The following is a 12,181-nucleotide window of genomic DNA, read 5'->3' as shown; positions in this document are numbered from 1 at the left end:
TCTGAATTAAAATTCATAGAACCTGAAATAAAACTTCTAATAGGTTCTTCAGGTAATTTTTAATTGTTAATATATCATTGGTTAAAATATATTTTTAAATGTGTAATCAGTAGATTAATTCATTTTTAACTATCATTAATTTGAAATTTATCAAAATAAGAAAATACTGTACCTGATATTCAATACAGGTTGATCCTAATTCGAATGGAAAAATTTTCTATGATCAGTAAGATACAGAACTTAAATATGTGCTTAATAAGATAAAACTTCAATTTACAAAGCAGAAATGTTGAATTCACTAAAATACTCTTCATTTGACTGAGACCTTTAGTTAAGGGAAAATTAGTTAACAAGCATTCCAAGATACCTGAACACCTAGTATGATGGCTTTGGTGTTTTTTCAACAGTGGCTTATGTGTTGTATTTCGTGTTCCCTCTATGTAATACCTAAGAGTAATTAGTATTTTTACTCTGAGTGTTTTTCTTAACTTTGCTTAGAATATTAACTTCAAGCTTTTGGTTCTAATGATTTCCTACATGATTCATTTACTAGGTTTCTTACGAAGACGCATTATCTGGAGAACTACAGCTTGGAAAATGTTTCTCTTTATTGTAGGTTTTTTTTTTCTGTATGTAATGGCATGATGTAGTATGATATAAAGACAGTGTGTGGGCTTTGGAGTCCTAATTGGTTTTGGTGATTTTTTCCTACTTAGTTTTGAATCTGAGCTCTAATGTTCTGTGATCTTAACCAAGTTACTAGACAGCTTTGGTTTTCTTATCTATAAATAGATAATAAGCTCTACCTTAGAGTCATTGTGAGGATTAAATGAAATAATTTGTAAATCCCTCAAAGAGCAAAGAGGTAAAAAGAGGTATGTATGTACAGGGTAAGAAATGGGTAGAAACCAAGATTACAGGGAAGTTTATAGAGAGGGCAAACCTTAGATAAAGGAAAAGAGACATTGTGAACACTAGCTTAAAATTTTTTTCACTGAAAAATGAAAAGTTGAAATAGATTGTTTATATATATTTGCATACATTTAACATTTTGATGTTGATTTAACTAACACAATACAACTTGCAAAACCCATCTTTTGAGAAATAAATTACTCTATAAAATATTTGTGAATTAGGAGTCTTCATTTAATTTTTGACACCACTGATTCATAGCAATTTTGTATACATCATAGAAGGAACATTGTGTTGTTCACCTACCCTAAAAGATGAGGGAAATTTTATTTTCTAAAGTACTTTTGAGCAGTATTTTTTAATGTAGTTAATAAGGTCAGACACTGATTTTAAATATAAGATTTCAATATCCTTTAAATCTTGAGACATTAACCAAAGTGCCTAGAATTAAGAGAAACTCTAAACTTCAAGTGGCTTCATCCTTCAGTTAGCCTGTTTGGGGATTTACTCTTAGATTATTGATTTTAACAGATAAATTTTACCACACAAAAGTCTATCGGGAAAACTAAAAAAAGAAAAAATCAAATATTAAGACAGTTTTTAAGAAATTACAGCTGAGAATTACCTTTAATGTTTTGAACAAATAGATTTGCTGTTTAACAAAATCAAAAAACAGCAGTAGCCCCAACTTGGTCTACAGAGATTTGAGTAACTACAGCCTGACTAGTGTGTTCCCCTCTGCCATGTATTCAATATGTATAAACAATAAAAGCCCTTTTTTGCTATAAATTAAAACATTGAACTTCTAATTCTTCCTAATCTTTGCTTTAGGTATAAGGTAAAATTCACTTTTTAAAATGTGATGTGAAACATTCTAGAAAGCAGTTTGCCAGCAAAATTTAATGGCCTTAGTATGTTTTCTGAACTCCAATTATTACTAACCCTCTAGGTTATATATTTAATGCTTTCTCTTTTCTTTATCCAATCCCAATACTACTTAAATAAGCTTATCAATTTAATTCTAGGATTTTATAGGGGATGGGATATGAGGAGGGAAGCCCTTATTTTCAAGCTTCTGTGGCTCCAAAATATGTTCAGTTAGTAAATATTTTCATTGTGGAGAAAAATGCAATTTACTGTGGACGTTTTTGTTTCTGTAGTAGTTACAGAATGTGAGAGTTGAAACAAGGCCTTAGTCCAAATCCCCAACACCGGTTAAGTCACCAACCCCTGGACACATGCAGTCTTCCATAAAGACAGTTCTAGTCTTTACTTCACTTTAACCGAGTCAATTGCTGGGTAAACTATACCAGGCTGGTAATGGCTATTTTATAGTAAAACCTGCAGAACAAAATCTAGTAGCTTGCTTTATGTGTTGGAAAATAAATATACATTGAATACCTTCTCATTACAGAAAAAATGCTGCTGTGAAGACATAGTTATAGCTTTCACATAACTGAAGCCCCAACCATCATGATTTAGTGCCCCCCAAAGGAAGAACTTCAGTGGAAAAGAGAGGGCATTTCTGGGGATAGTAGAATGCTTGAGACCTGAATTTAAACTCAAGCTCCTTCATGAAGGTAATAATTTTATTTTTAACTGATAGAAAGTAACGGCTCTATAAAAGTTAACTATTGTCTATTACATATTAATGAAAAAGTCAAGTTACACTTTATATATAGGTACTTTGTTCCGTTTATGGTTACCAGTTGGAAAAGAACATTTTATACCTAGTTATTTAATCTTAATATCTACATTCTTTGGAACTTTACTTTGACATAGTTAATTGAAAGTTAGGGATAATAATTTATAGCATGCGCTGACATTGAGGTTAGGTGGGAAAACTGGGTATTTTAAGTCACCCTACAGTTGTCAGGATTGAGGAGTGTAATGCAAATTGATGGAAGACTTAGGGGAGGAAGGAGTAATACTTTTCACTTCATTCAAATTATTTTTTGAAAAGGATGTCTGTAACTTAAAAATGTACTTTTAATCTCCAGTTCAACAATGAGTTAGGTCAACAGATATTGAAACCCACCTTTCCATATAATAAACACTAAAACCTTGTTTAACACATAGTATAGAGGTACTGCATACTGAAAGGAAAATTTTGAGTTTTGAATTTCCAGAAGATAGTAGGAAAGAAGTTCTCTTTCTTCCATTTGCAGATTCCCAGTCTGGGCAAAGTTCTGAAGTAAGTGGTTTATATTTGGCAAGCTTCCTGTGTTATCCCACCCCTTCACTAGTGAACTTCCCCAGGGCATTCATCCTGCCTTCCCTGTTCACTGCAGCATCTACCTCAGGTCTGCAGAATCCCTTTTAGGTGCTCTGAGCCTCAAATGCACCTATTAGAATGGATAGAGGTTGCATTCTAAGTTAAACTTTTCGGGGTAACTGTTTTTAACTCATCTTAAAGGAAGAAAGCTATATTTATATAAATTTACACAAATTTGATAATGACTGATAATCTCTCCAGAATTTTTTCTTTTTAAGAAAAAATGCTTGATAACTCCAATGAAAATTTCACTGATGAAATTTCAGATAGGGTAAGAGAAAGTAAATAAAACGAAAAAAAATTTAGATCAGTAGGGATAATTTGTAATGGAATCAGGGCACCTACCAGGAAACTGAGAGTAAGTTTTTAGAATTTTTTTCCCCTAAGCCATTTTCACTTTTTACCTTTCTGTCCCGAGATCCATTTTTGGATCTGTTTACAGAATATTTTCTCAGGGGCTGTAATTCCTGCATAGTTAGAATGCTAGTTTTTTCGGGAGGTCAGAGATCTTTAGATTGCTTGCAGGAGGGCTTTTGTGTGTTAGGTACTGCCTATAATTAAATTTCAACCAGGAAAAGTTGAGAACAAAAATGAACAAAGAATTTCTTTTAGCATCTTTAATTTGTTAACCTACCAAAAAAAATATATTAAAGCCATGACTAATGAAGGAGGGAGGTTTGTCTGGTACCTTGAAAGAGTTCCCATTGTAATGATAAAGAGTGGGCTTTGGGATCAATGCATGTAGGTTTGAGTTCTTGCTCAGCCACCTAGTATATCTGTAATCTTTGGCTTTACTTAACTGCTTAAATCTTATTTCCTTATGTGTAAATTGGAGCAAGTAACTGAATCACAGGGTTGTTGAAAGGATTAACTAAAATGATATGTATAAAACACTGAGCCTAGTGCTTTACTATGGTAAGTGCTCAATAAATGAAAACCTTATAACCTTTACTGGTGAGCCTCAGTTTCCTTTTCTGTAAAATGTTGTTAATGGGTCCTATATCACAGAATAGCAGAGTGATTGTTAATAATTCTGGCTAATAATTATTAAGTATAATAAGCGTTCCATAAACATTAGATTATTTTGTAGCTATGATAATTAAATTCATAGTCATGTATTCTATCATAATAGTGCTTATATTTAAAAATCAAAATAAAGTCTCAAAAATATTTCTAATCTTAATGTGATCATGTTTAGACAGTGAATATTTCAGTGTATTTAATACACTTTAAAAAATTAAGTTGCATTCTTTTTTTTTTTAATTTTATTTATTCATTTTTGGCTGTGTTGGGTCTTCATTGCTACACAAGGGCTTTTCTCTAGTTGCGGCGAGCGGGGACTACTCCTCGTTGCAGTGCGTGGGCTTCTTATTGCGGTGGCTTCTCTTGTTGCAGAGCACAGGCTCTAGGCACATGGGCTTCAGTAGTTGCGGCACACGGGCTCAGTAGTTGTGGCTCACGGGCTCTAGAGCACAGGCTCAGTAGGTGTGGCACACGGGCTTAGTTGCTCCGTGGCATGTGGGATCTTCCCTGACCAGGGCTCGAACCCATATCCCCTGCATTGGCAGGCAGATTCTTAACCACTGTGCCACCAGGGAAGCCCTAAGTTGCATTCTTGACAGCAATTATTTCAGTTTTAATAAGTCTCTCAGTAGGACTTTATTTTCAATTGGATCTAACTCTGTAAAAGTTTTCTTCTTGAATAGAGTTCTTTTATTTTTATACTCAGTGTACATTAGAGGTCAGTCAATAAATGATAGTTAAATGAATTTTAAAAGTCATCAAGATAATCAGCTATTAGAAACATAAAATCTAAGAACTGAATGGGATCTTTAAAAAACTAGGAATTGAAGTTCAGGGAAGTTAACATTGTTTTTTTTCATCAAATCTAGACTGACCCTGTGTTCTTTTTCTACTACATTCATCAGATGTGTGAATTTTTAAACGAAACAGTAATATTGAAATAGAACTTGTTAGTCATCTGAAAGTAAAATTTTTTGCAATTTTTCAAAGACAGTATAGAAAAGTATATTTAGGAGCTTTATACTAAGCCCAGGTAAGTTTTTATTACATCAATGAGATGACTGATATTTAACAGATTTTTGTCCTTAGGAACCAAGTAATTTATTTATAGATAGGTGAATTTTTTATCTTAGTTTGCATAATTATAAGTAGCAGAAATAATTTATTGAGTATTGACCCTGTACTAGGAACTGCACCAAGCTCTTTGCACACATTATTTTGTTTAATATAACGACCCTCTGAGGGAGATGCAGTATAATTGCCAATTTGCACATGAGAAAAACTAAAGCTCAGAGTAGTTAACTAATTTGACAAGTAAGTATGAAGCTGAAATTCAAACCCAGAGCATATGACTACAGAACACTGTCTTCAGCTATTTTATACATTTTTACTGACAAAACCCTCTCAGTTTTTGTTTTAAAAGTTGATGAAAAAATAATATATTTCTTGTCCACCCTAACTCCAACATTGTTCAGAGTATGGTAACTTAACCTAAAATTTCAAGATAATTTTGGAGTTTATATACTATGATTTGTTACTGGCTTCAGTTTACAGACACTCTGTTTGCTCCTTTTTTTTTTTTTTAACAGTCTATCTTTTTCTGAAAGTTTTAGATTTGTAGAAAAATTGAGCAGGTAATATAAAGATTTCTTCCTTCCTTTCTTCCATATTCCTTCCCCTACCTTCTCTCCCCTCCATCCTAGCATGCAGTTTTCTCTACTATTAACATTTTGTATTAGTGTGGTCCATTTTCTAAAAGTTAATGAACCAATACTGATACATTATTATGAACAGAAGTCCATAGTTTACACTAAGATTCACTCCTTGTGTTGTACAGGTTTATGGATTAATGTCATGTATTCATCATAACAGTATCATAAAGTATTATCTCATCACCATAAAAATCTCTTGCGCTTTACCTATATGAATTCCCACATCCCCAACCTCTGGCAACTACTGATCTTGATATTTTGTCTATAGTTTTGCCTTTCCAAGAATGTCATATATTTGGAATCATATAGTATGTAGCTTCTTTCACTTATCAGTATGCATTTAAGGTTTCTTCTTGTCTTTTTGTGCCTTCATAGCCTGTTTCTTTTTGTTTTTGGCTGCCCCTCACGGCTTGTGGGATCTTAGCCCCCTGACCAGGGTTCAAACCCAGGCCCACAGCAGTGTAAGCACTGAGTCCTAACCACTGGACCACCAGGGAATTCCCAAGCCTGTTTCTTTTTAATCACTGAATAATAATTCATTGTATGGATATACCACAGTTGTTTTACCCATTCACTCATTGAAGGACATCTTGGTTGCTTTCAAGTTTTGGCAATCGTGAATAAAGCTGCTATAACTATCCATGCACGTTTTTGTGGAACATAAATTTGCAACTCATTTGGGTAAATACGTAGTAGTACAATTGCTGGATTGTATGGTATGCCTATGGTTAACTTTGTAAGAGACTGTCAAACTGTCTTCCAGAGTGGCTGTATGTACGGTTTTGTATCCCAAGCATCAATCAATGAGAGTTCCTGTTGTTCCACATATTTGGCAACATCTAATAGAGGGTTTTTTAAAAATATTATCCATTCTAATAGGTGTGTTATGATATCTCAGTGATGATTTAATTTGCAGTTTCCTTATGACATACAATGTTGAGCATCTTTTCATATGTGTAATTGCCATCTGTATATCTTCTTTGCTGCAGTGTATCTTCAGGTCTTTTGACCACTTTTTTTTTGTTTTTGTTTTTGCTGTACGTGGACCTCTCACTGTTGTGGGCTCTCCCGTTGCAGAGCACAGGCTCGGACGCGCAGGCTCAGTGGCCATGGCTCACGGGCCTAGCCACTCCGCGGCATATAGGATCTTCCTGGACCGGGGCACGAACCCATGTCCCCTGCATCGGCAGGCGGACTCTCAACCATGGCGCCACCAGGGAAGCCCTGACCACTTTTTAAATTAGGTTTTTTTCTTATTGTTGAGTTTTATGAGTTCTTTGCATATTTTGGATACAAATCCTTCATCAGATACATGTTTTGCAAATATTTTCTCCGAGTTTGTGGCTTTTCTTCCCATACTTTTGATACTGTCTTTTGCAGAGCAGAAGTTTTTAATTTTAATGAAGTCTTGCTTATTAATAATCTCTTTCATGGATCATGCCTTTTGTATATTATACTTAAAACATCATTACTATACTCATGGTCCTCTAGGTTTTCTCCTATGTTGTCTTCTAGGAGTTTTATAGTTTTGCATCTTACATTTATGTCTATGATGCATTTTGAGTTAATTATTTTGAAGAACATAAGGTCTGTATCTAGGTTCACTTTTTTTTGGGGGGTGGGCATGTGGATGGCCCTTTATTCAGCACCATTTGTTAAAAAGACTATCCTCTAGTGAGGTGGATGGACCTAGAGTCTGTCATACAGAGTGAAGTAAGTCAGAAAGAGAAAAACAAATACCATATGCTAACACATATATATGGAATCAAAAAAAAAAAAAAGGTTCTGCTGAACCTAGTGGCAGGACAGGAATAAAGATGCAGGCGTAGAGAATGGACTTGAGGACACAGAGGGGGAAGGGTAAACTGACACGAAGTGAGAGAGTGGCATTGACATATATACACTACCAAATGTAAAATAGATGGCTAGTGGGAAGCAGCCGCATAGCACAGGGAGATCAGCTCATGCTTTGTGACCACCTAGAGGGGTGGGATAAGGAGGGTGGGAGGGAGATGCAAGAGGGAAGGGATATGGGGATATATGTATATGTATAGCTGATTCACTTTGTTATACAGAAGCAACTAACACAACAATGTAAAGCAATTATACTCCAATAAAGATGTTAAAAAAAAGAAGACTATCCTCTATGGGATATATGGGCACATATGCTTTATTTATTTATTTTTAAATAGGATTTTTAAAATATTTATTTATTTTTGGCTGCATTGGGTCTTCATTGCTGCGCGTGGGCTTTTCTCTAGTTGCGTCGAGTGGGGGCTACTCTTCATTGCGGTGTGCGGGCTTCTCATTTTGGTGGCTTCTCTTGTTGTGGAGCACAGGCTCTAGGTGCGCGGGCTTTGGTAGTTGTGGCTCGCAGGCTCTAGAGTGCAGGCTCAGTAGTTGTGGCGCACGGGCTTAGTTGCTCTGCAGCATGTCGAATCTTCCTGGACCACGGCTCGAACCCGTGTCCCCTGCGTTGGCAGGCGGATTCTTAACCACTGTGCCACCAGGGAAGTCCGGCACATATGCTTTAATTTCTCTTGTGTAAATACATAAATTGGAATGGCTGGATCATAATTAGGTTCACGTTTAACTTTTTAGAAAACTGCCAAAGTGATTCTCAAAAGAGAATATACTGTTTACATTACCACCAGGAATACATGAGAGTTCCAGTTGCTCCATATCTTCATAAACATTTGATATAATCAATCTTCTAAATTGTAAATATTCTAATAGGTATATAGATGTATATAATTGTGGTTTTAATTTTCATTTCCCTAATGGCTAATGCTGTTTAGCATATTTTCATTGTTTATTTGCTAGCTGCATATCTTTTTTTCTTTCTTTTTTTGGCTGTGCTATGTGGCTTGCAAAATCTTAATTCCCCTATCAAGTTCCAAAAAATGTTTATCACCCCAAAATAAAACCTTGTACCCAGTTGGCAGTAGCTCCCTCTTCTCCCCTCCCCCAAGCCTTGGCATCCACCAGTCTACTTTCTGTCTGTATTTTACCCATTTTGGATATGTTTTATAAATGGAACCATACAATATGTGACCATTTGTGTCCAGCTTCTATCACTTAGCATAACTTTTTTGAGGTATATATCAGTACTTCAGTCCTTTTTATGGTGAAATACTATTCCATTTTATGGATATACCACATTTTATTTATCTATTCATCAGCTGATGAACATGATGAACATTATGGTTGTTCCAGTTTTGGCTATTATGAGTAGTGTTTCTATGAACATTTGTATACAAGTTTATGTTTGAACACCTGTTTTCAGGTGTTTTTATCTGTTTTTTTAAACTTTATTTTTGTAAATTAATTTTTATTGGAGTATAGTTGCTTTACAATGTTGTGTTAGTTTCCACTGTACAGCAAAATGAATCAGCCATACATATATGTATATCCCCTCCCTTTTGGACTTCGTTCCCACTCAGGTCACCACAGTGCATTAAGTAGAGTTCCCTGTGTTATACAGGATGTTCTCATTAGTTACTATTTTATATTTAGTATCAATTGTGTATATGTGTCAATCTCAATCTTCCAGTTCCTTCCACCACCACCCCTTCCCCCTTGGTATCCATACATTTGTTCTCTACATCTCAATTCTTCTGAGTATATACCTACAGTGGAATTGTTTTCATTTGGTAATTCTATGTTTAAATTCTTAAGGAACTGCCAAATTGTTCACAGCACCTGCACCATTTTACTTACCCATCAGCAATGCACAAGGATTCCAGTTTCCCCACATTCTCACCAACCTTTATTTTCTCTTTATTTTGTAAAGAAAATCCTTTACAGTGGATATGAACTAGTATCTCATTGTTGGTTTGATTTGCATTTTCCTAATGACTAATGAACTTGAGCATCTTTAATATGATTGTTGACTATTTGTGTGTTTTCTTTGGAGAAATGTCTATTCAACCCCTTTGCCCATTTTTTAGTAGGTGTGTTTGGGTTATCTTTAATTTAATTTAATTTAATTTATTTTTTGGCTGCGTTGGGTCTTCGTTGCTGTGCATGGGCTTTCTCTAGTTGCGGCGTGTATGGTCTTCTCATTGTAGTGATTTTTGAAATCTTCTCATTGCGGTGGCCTCTTCTTGAGGAACACAGGCTCTAGGCGCGTGGGCTTCAGTAGTTGTGCCATGCAGGCTTAGTAGTTATGGCTTGCGGGCTCTAGAGCGCAGCCTCAGTAGTTGTGGTGCACAGGCTTAGTTGCTCTGTGGCATGTGGGATATTCCCGGACCAGGGATCAAACCCCTGTCCCCTGTGTTGGCAGGCGGATTCTTAACCACTGTGCCACCAAGGAAGTCCCTGGGGTTGTCTTTTTTCTGTTGGGTCGTAAGAGACGTTTGTATATTCTAGACCCTTATCAGATATTTGATTTGCAAATATTTTCTCCCATCTGTGGCTTGTCTTTTTACTCATGTCATGGTATCCTTTGTGCAAAAAGCTTTTATCTTGCTAATGTCCAATTTATCTATTTTTTTCTTTTGACATTTATCCTTCTGGTGTCATATCTAAATCCAAGGTCATTAAGCTTTTATTCTTTTGTTTTCCTCTAAAAATTATATGGTTTTAGCTCTTATTAGGTCTCTGATCCCTTTTTGTTCATTTTTGGTATACAGTTGACCCTTAAACAACATGGATTTGAACTGTGTGGGTCCGTTTATACTTGGACTTTTTTCAGTAAATACATAGTATAGTACTGTACAATCCACAATTGGTTAAATTCACAGATGCAGAACTGCAGATATGGAGGGCCAACTGTAAAGTTGTACATGAATTTTCCACTGTGCAGAGAGTTGGTGCCATTAACTCCTGTGTTGTTCAAGGGTCAACCATATATTATGAGGTAGGGGTGCATTTTAATTGTGTTGTATGCGGCTATTCAATTGTCCCTGCACCATTTGTTGAAGAGACTTCATTCCCCATTGAATGCTTTTGGAACCCTTGTTGAAAATAATTTGGTCAGAGATGTATGAGTTTATTTCTGGACTCTCAATTCTATTTTGTTGATCTACATGTCTATCCTTATGTCAGTACCACATTCTTTCGTAAACCTTAGCTTTGTAGTGATTTTTGAAATTGTGAAGAACGAGCTGCTTTCCCTGCATCCTATAAGGTTTTTTTTTTTTTTTTTTTTTTTTTTTTGCGGTACACGGGCCTCTCTCTGTTGTGACCTCTCCCGTTGTGGAGCACAGGCTCCGGAAGCCCAGGCTCAGCGGCCATGGCTCACGGGCCCAACCGCTCCGTGGCATGTGGGATCTTCGCGGAACGGGGCACGAACCCCTGTCCCCTGCATCGGCAGGCGGACTCTCAACCACTGTGCCACCAGGGAAGCCCCATCTTATAAGTTTTGATGTATTGTGTTTATCTGTCATCACCCCCTTGAGTTAATTATTTTATTTAGTTCTCCAGTATTTTATTTCTATCATTAAAACACAGATACACAAAATTGTAATAGTATTATTTATACAGACAGTGTTTATTTAGGTTTTTCTTAGAGTTATTAATTTATTTGCTTACCATTTTTCTAGCATTTCAGGACTTCCTTCTGGTATCATTTTTATTTTCTACTTCTTTAGGAATTGCTTTTGTGTAAGATCTGTTCATTATAAACTCAGTTTTTTAATCTTAAAAATGTCTTTCACCCTCTTGTGAAAAAGTAGCTTTGAGCATATACAATTATATACTGAAAGTTAGTTTTTTATTATTCTTGTGACTTCTATGGCCATTGTTGCTATTGAATAGTCTGATGTATATCTAATGTTAATACTCTGTAGGTGATCGTATCTCTCTGGCTGCATTTTAGATTTTTTCTGTTTTTCTTTAGAATTTTGTACTTTGCTACATTTGGTATGGATTTCTTTTGATTTATCTTGGTACATTTTGTGCTTCCTTTATCTGTAGATTCATGTCTTCAGTTTTGAAAAATGGTCAGCCATTATCTCGTCACATATTGTCTCTCGTCCATTTTTTCTTTTTATTCTTCTGAGACTCCAATTATAGGTATGCTATACTTTCTTCTTCTATTTTCCTAGTTTGAAGTGTGTTCTTTGTATTTTTTAATATTCTGTTTTACTTATGATGCATTCTGGGTAATTTTTATTTATTTATTTATTTATTTTGCGGTACGCGGCCCTCTCACTGTTGTGACCTCTCCCATTGCGGAGCACAGGCTCCGGACCCGCGGGCTCAGCGGCCATGGCTTATGGGCCTAGCTGCTCTGCGGCATATGGGATCTTCCCGG

At 35.7% G+C, this 12,181-nt stretch overlaps 1 protein-coding gene across 9 annotated transcripts in view; it reads left to right on the top strand.

Moving 5' to 3' along the window:
- Window positions 1-12,181, top strand: part of CARF (calcium responsive transcription factor) — an 83,132-nt gene that overhangs the window by 1,567 nt on the left and 69,384 nt on the right. For 3 of the 9 annotated variants that reach the window (XM_060302029.2, XM_060302024.2, XM_060302031.2), the window contains exons 1-3: window positions 24-52; window positions 554-612; window positions 2,327-2,492. The gene's annotated coding sequence lies outside the window, so the exon portion shown is untranslated. Of the gene's footprint in view, window positions 1-19; window positions 53-553; window positions 613-2,326; window positions 2,493-11,841; window positions 11,941-12,181 lie in introns of those variants that run through there. The other 6 variants (XM_060302027.1, XM_060302025.1, XM_060302030.2 and 3 more) reach the window with 5 other exon arrangements.

Source organism: Globicephala melas, chromosome 7 (assembly GCF_963455315.2).
Source record: "Globicephala melas chromosome 7, mGloMel1.2, whole genome shotgun sequence".
In the NCBI taxonomy this organism is placed as follows: Eukaryota; Metazoa; Chordata; class Mammalia; order Artiodactyla; family Delphinidae; genus Globicephala; species Globicephala melas.
This window is presented reverse-complemented; position numbering and strand designations above follow the sequence as displayed.